We start from the raw sequence: 6636 nt of genomic DNA, 5'->3' as shown, positions 1-6636 counted from the left end.
TATCGAAGTATTGATTTTTATGGAAAAAGCGCCGCAGGCGAAAATTTGTAATAAAAGATTGCGCGATTTTTTATTAAATTTTTTTATTATTTATTGAAGTATTGATTTTTATGGAAAAAGCGCTGCAGGCGAAAATTTTTAATAAAAAATCGCGCGGTTTTTTATTAAAAATTTTCATTATTTATCGAAGTACTGATTTTTATGGAAAAAGCGCCGCGATTTTTTATTAAAAATTTTCATTATTTATCAAATTAACGATGTACGTTTTCTACATTTGTGTACTTTGAACTACAATAACACCAGTAAATATTATTTCCACCCGAAAAAAAAATACCGTTATGATCAGGAGTAAGACCCCTGTCGATCCTAATATTATTATTTTTAATAAGAGCAATATATGTACGTATTGTACACTTATACTTCCTAATTATACGCACTTATTTGTGTATTTTTTTAACGTATGGTAGCAAACATTTTGTGTTACTGTCAGCCATTTTTATTTCTGCTTGTTTGTGAAATGTGAAAACGTTTGTGAAGACATTTATAAACGCGTTTTACTTAATTAATTAATTAAGAATTGTATATTAAAGTGGAAATCTCAGGCCGGGGTTTTAATGCAACTATTTTGCCGAAGTGTGCACATAAATAAAGTGTTTATTGTGTGAAATAGCGCCTAGAGGTTAGTTCAATTTACAAACTTTATCAAAAATAACTTAAAAACTAGAAGCCTGCTGCGGCTAAAAGTATATATATTTGCAATCAGGAGAACTCCCTCTATCGTTCCATAGCTACTTTAATCCGGAACTCCGGGGATGCCAAACTAAATTGCAGCCAAATTTATTGGAATGACGAATAACAAATGAATAAATTGTTTTTCTTGTTATTCGTAAATAATAAATAATTTTGGTTATTCAAAAAAAAAATTATTCAGGTACTGTTTAGTACGTGGCTCACCTATTTCGGGGTATTGCGTCCAAAGGGGTGACCCGATCCAAAAAAAAATTGCACACACTTGTAGCCAAGGGTCTACCCATTATTTTAACATCCACTATTGTAATTTTTGGTCACTAATTTATTTACAATTTTTTTGTAAAATTCGGAAATTAGCGTATCACTCCTATTTTCCTTAAAGCAGCCACTTCACCAATGCATTTTTATATTCCCCTTTACTTTAAACTTTATTCGACTTGTTACAACTTTCTTTATTACTTTAATTTTAATCTATCAATCACAATTTATTAAATAAAAACACCTTCAAAACCACGCGTTTGCCTTCGGTTGCATATGCAAATTAAATAGCGTAGCTCAGCTGTCAAACTCCAAAATATGCAAAAGAATGAGAGACAAAAGAAAATACGATATAACCCTGTAACCATTAAAAATATACAAAGGTGTTCTCTGCAAAAGGTGTTCAGCTCCTTTTCTTCGCAAAACAGAAAGGAGAATTCTACTGCCTGAGGGTTATAATCTCTAAGTGCGGCCGAAGGCCGCCTACGCCGAAAGTTGTTCTCTGCAAAAGGTGTTCAGCTCCTTTTCTTCGCAAAACAGAAAGGAGAATTCTACTGCCTGAGGGTTATAATCTCTAAGTGCGGCCGAAAGCCGCCTACGCAGAAAGTTGTTCTCTGCAAAAGGAGTTCAGCCCCCTTTCTTTGGCAACACAGAAGAGAATTCTACGTAGTGAGGGTTATAATCCCTAAGTGCGGCCGAAGGCCGCCTACGCAGAAAGGTGTTCTCTGCAAAAGGAGTTCAGCCCCCTTTCTTTGGCAACACAGAAGAGAATTCTACGTAGTGAGGGTTATAATCCCTAAGTGCGGCCGAAGACCGCCTACGCAAAAAGAAGTTCTGCGCTAAAATACTATCATATTACTATTACTACAACATTTCGATCTGGCGCTTTTTTCTTAATTTCACAATATTTTTAGTTAATTTTTTTCCTTAATTTTTTTTTTAGTTAATTTTTTTTTTTCAAATCGCCTGATAACCAACTTGGGATAATTTCTTCTTTCGTAAAGTGGCGACTGTCCCCTTTCGAATGAGGGGGGTTTGGGGGGCCACGCCCCTCCCCCTCTGCCCCCCACCCCAAAAACGATGGGCCAATAACTAAACATTTCCCAATTATTCGAATGACGGATAAATTATGTTATTCGTTATTCGAATAATTATTATCTTCATTAATTATTCGAATAACGAATAAAATAATAATAAAACAAGTAATTTATATATATAGATATGTACATATATTTATGTATAAAATGATAACCGTTTTCGTTGTTGTGATTTAACTCAAACCCCTAGATAGATTTAAATCAAATTTTCGGAGGTTATTCCATGCGCATTAAGTCCTATTAAAGGCTACTAGAAAACTCCTTTGTGGCTCCTTGATGGAGCCGAGTTATTTATAAAAGCCGTATTTATGAATTGATTTCGTTCAAATTCAAAATGTGTTCTTCCTGCATGATGAAAAATAATTATGCGAAAAATGGATCCGCTAGGTGGCGCTACAGTTGAGTTATTTAGAAAATCCCTACTTATTGTACAATCAGGTTGCAATTCATAATGGTGCTGCAGTCGAAATCTCTATAAACCCCATATGTCTGGACTCCTTTGTTTTTTATGTTTATATTATACGAATTTACGATGTCCCACGTCGTCATATACCCTAAATGCGACCTTGCATCTACCTCCGCTTGATGAAATTGCTCGGGCGGCCATTGCTGCAGCAGTAAGACTCAAGGAAACCAGCTCTTGGATATTTGGCGAATCAGCAAGGAAAGTTTCGACCACATCCTTCCAATTCCTATATCAATGGCCAAATTTTACGTCGAGGACGCACATCTGTGCTCTTCAGCATCCTTATAAGGACTTTTGTTGGCCTACATGACATAAGACTAGAGGTTGACGCACCGGACCAATGTTGTAGTTGCAAGATCATAGAAGAAGATTACGCACGCTTAGAAAAGAGCTCACAAGTGAAGGTAAAGCTCATGACATTGAAAGGAATTTTTTCTTGCATATAGCATCAGAGCGCTATTTTTTTGGCAGAAATATGTGTGAGAATTTTTACTTTACCCATATTTGGTTTTCAACGCTATTCTTGCATTGGCCAACGCAAAAAATCTTATCAGGGGCCGCGAAACCATAGGGAATGGGCTAGTATTCTTGATAAAATAGTAAACAAAATTCAGCTAACTTACAATCCTTGACAATAGAAATAAAAGTAAAAGGTGGCTCAATGTGTTAAAAATTAGTTTTTATTCATTATTTAAAATAACGAATAAAATAACGAATAAATTATTCGCAAGCAATTTATTCACGAAGCGTTTAAAGCATCTAAAAAATTTAAAAAACAAATTTAGCAAATTGTATAAATCCTCAAACGACTCCGCGCATCTTCTTAAGTTCCGGTACTTTCTAAAAGAATTTAATTGTTTGAACAAATTTTTATACCGAAATTATATTTTAAACTTTGAAGCTAATATTATCTCGAATCCCAAATCTTTCTGGCGTTTCATTGATTCCCGAAAATCTTGCTCATCAATTCCCACAAATGTTTTCTACAATGGTCGCTCCGCAAATTCAGCCTCTGACTCGGCAAACCTATTCGCTGAGTTTTTTTGCGCTAACTTTGTCAATGACATGGACTCGAATATAATGGCCTCTAGCTCCTCTAGTGACTCTTCGCTGAATTTTGGTTCGCTAACCATTTCAACCGAGGACGTTATCAAAGGAATTGGTGATCTTAAGCCATCTTCACAAAGCGATGTAGAGGGTTTCTCGGCTTTTCTGTTGAAAAACTGTCTATGTTTAGCTGAGCCTCTTACTGCAATCTTCAATCACTCTCTGGCCTCGGGCATATTTGTGGACGACTGGAAACAAACGTCTGTAACCCCTATCTTTAAAAGTGGGAACAAAAATGATGTCCGCAACTACAGACCGATATCAAAGCTATCGTCAGTCTCCAAATTATTTGAGATTGTTGTAAGCTGTAAACTGTCTTTTGCTGTTAAAAACCTAACCGCTCAACAGTCACAAACTTGGCTATTTTCAGTGATTACTGCTTATCTGCTTTTGAAAACAAAGCTCAGGTGGATACCATCTACACTGACTTCTCGAAAGCTTTCGACAAAGTATCACATCGTTTACTTCTGCTGAAACTGATCTCTTTTGGATTTCATTCGACATTTTTGTCTTGGGTTAAATCCTACTTAACTGATAGGCGCTGCTTTGTAGTAGTCGATAATGCAACCTCACAACCGTTCACCGCGTCCTCGGGTGTCCCTCAAGGCAGCATTCTCGGTCCCCTATTTTTTGTGCTTTTCATCAACGATATCAGTTCTTGTTTCAAATTTGCTAATTACCTACTTTATGCTGATGACCTTAAAATATTTGCAACTATCAAAAACCTTTATGACTCAGCCAACCTGCAATCGGACCTGAACAGAGTTCATGAATGGTGCTGCAAAAACCAGTTGACGCTAAATATCGGCAAATGCTTTCATGTATCCTACAGTAGACATCTCAATACTTTGCATACATCATATTCTATCTCTGGCTCTGTTTTGCAATCTGTGACCCAAATGAAGGACCTTGGTGTTGTCTTTGACTCCAAATTCGCATTCAATAGTCATGTCGATTACATCCTCTCGCGCTCATACTCGATGCTAGCTTTTATCCGCCGAAACTGTCAGGCGTTTACGAACCCTTACACTCTTAAAACTCTGTTTTGTGCACTAGTCAGGTCAAGACTGGAGTATGCAACGTTTATTTGGAGGCCTTACACTAAAATTCTAGCTAACCGATTAGAACGTGTTCAAAAAGTTTTCATAAAATTTGCTCTCCGTTCATTAAATTTTTCTTTACCACTTCCTTCATACTATTCTCGCTGCCAACTAATCAACCTTACAACACTGGATAACAGAAGATCCATTTTAGCGTGCACGTTTGTCGTTAACATCATAACTGGCTCAATTGACTGCCCTTCTCTTCTAGAAAAGATTGCATTTAATATTCCCTCTAGAATCCTCCGCCATTGGGATTTCTTTAAAATAGGTTTCTCTAGAAGCAGTTATGGTGCCAACGCTCCGATCTCTAGAACGTGTGCTGAACTTAACCTAGTCTTCAACGCTTTGGATATGGATTTCTCACAATCAGGCCCTGCCTTGGTTACTCATCTGCGAACATTTTTCTCTGCGCTATACCACTAGCGATGTATTTAATCTTAGCTCTTGTGAACTTAATGTATTTAAAACTTATCTTAATTTTTAAGTTTTAGTAGCACTTAATTAGTGTTAGCTGAGTAGTCTGTAAGAATATTCTGTATTCCAAGACTGAAATAAATAAATAAATAAATAAATAATTTATTCGTGAATAAGTTATCTGCGAATAATTATATTACGGATAAAATTTTATTCGAATAATTATCTAAATAACAATTTATTCGAATAATGCCCAACTCTGCCTGGAACGCGAAAAACCACTTTTCCTGTAACTACTTCGATTTTTTTTTTAATGTTAAGCGCCATGGAGACGATCAAATATCTTTATCAACCGTCTCGCGTTTTGCTTGACAAAAAACAAGCGCACTTGCCTCCTGATCGTCGTGGTGAGCAAGTGCGCGGACAAGAAAAATAAATTGTTTGTTGAATTAACGCGTTTATTTGAACGTTTGCGGGCAACATATGCAATGCTTGACGTATTTATTTGATTGTCTCCGTGGCGCTTAATGTTCGTTGCTATCTGTTTTTGCTTACAAATGCAACCCTGCCTATCGTTTGACACTTTTCATGCACGATTGAGAGAATACAAAGGTTGTGCCGATCTCGGACCGCTATTCCTCTCTTAACGAATTTGACAGAATCGTTGTTTGCATGACGTCACACTGGTGCAACTTGTTTACATTTTCCTTGCAACATTTTTTCTTCTTCTTCCATTCTTGCTCACGTTTTGGCATTTCTCTCTCGCAATTGCACCAGTGTGACGTCACATAAAAGTTATTCTCAAAAATCCTCTCTGATCGGCGCAATCTTGTATTCTATCATTCTTGCTTTTCATGAACTTGCAGGAAGAAAAACTTCGGACTAAAACCTGCAACTTCTGACTGAGAGAGAGAGCAAGGTACTCTCACAAAAGTAGTTTGACTTGCAGGTTTTTTGGCACCTGGAACGCTTTCCTGCAAAAAAAACCTGCAAATCGTGAATATCGTGAGCATCTGAAACGCAACTATTGTGGTAGATCCTCCACTTTTTTGAGCATCTACCACATCTGCCACACAAGGTCTGAACTCTACCACATATTCGCGTTTTTGAGTACCTGGTTTTATTTTTGCTCGACATAATTTTCTTTATTTTAAGAGTAAAAATTATCCAACACTAAACACTATATGTTAACAAGAATGATATAATACAAGATTCCGCATTCCCGGCGGTGATGAAATTTCTCAAGTAAAAGTAAACAGAGCCGAATGGGAGGATAAAATAAATAATATAAAAAAAACCTTTTAATTTACAACGCTTTTATAAATGGACTAAAAAGTATAAAATAATATTTCTCAGTCCCATAGAATTTGTTTTGATAACTTTTGATTTTGAAATTTTAGCAAAAGTCATTATAAACAATCTATGAAATTGAAAATGAAAA

Source organism: Rhagoletis pomonella, unplaced genomic scaffold (genome assembly GCF_013731165.1).
Source record: "Rhagoletis pomonella isolate Grant_MI unplaced genomic scaffold, Rhpom_1.0 Rhpom_scaffold_00004, whole genome shotgun sequence".
Classification (NCBI taxonomy): domain Eukaryota; kingdom Metazoa; phylum Arthropoda; class Insecta; order Diptera; family Tephritidae; genus Rhagoletis; species Rhagoletis pomonella.
This window is presented reverse-complemented; position numbering follows the sequence as displayed.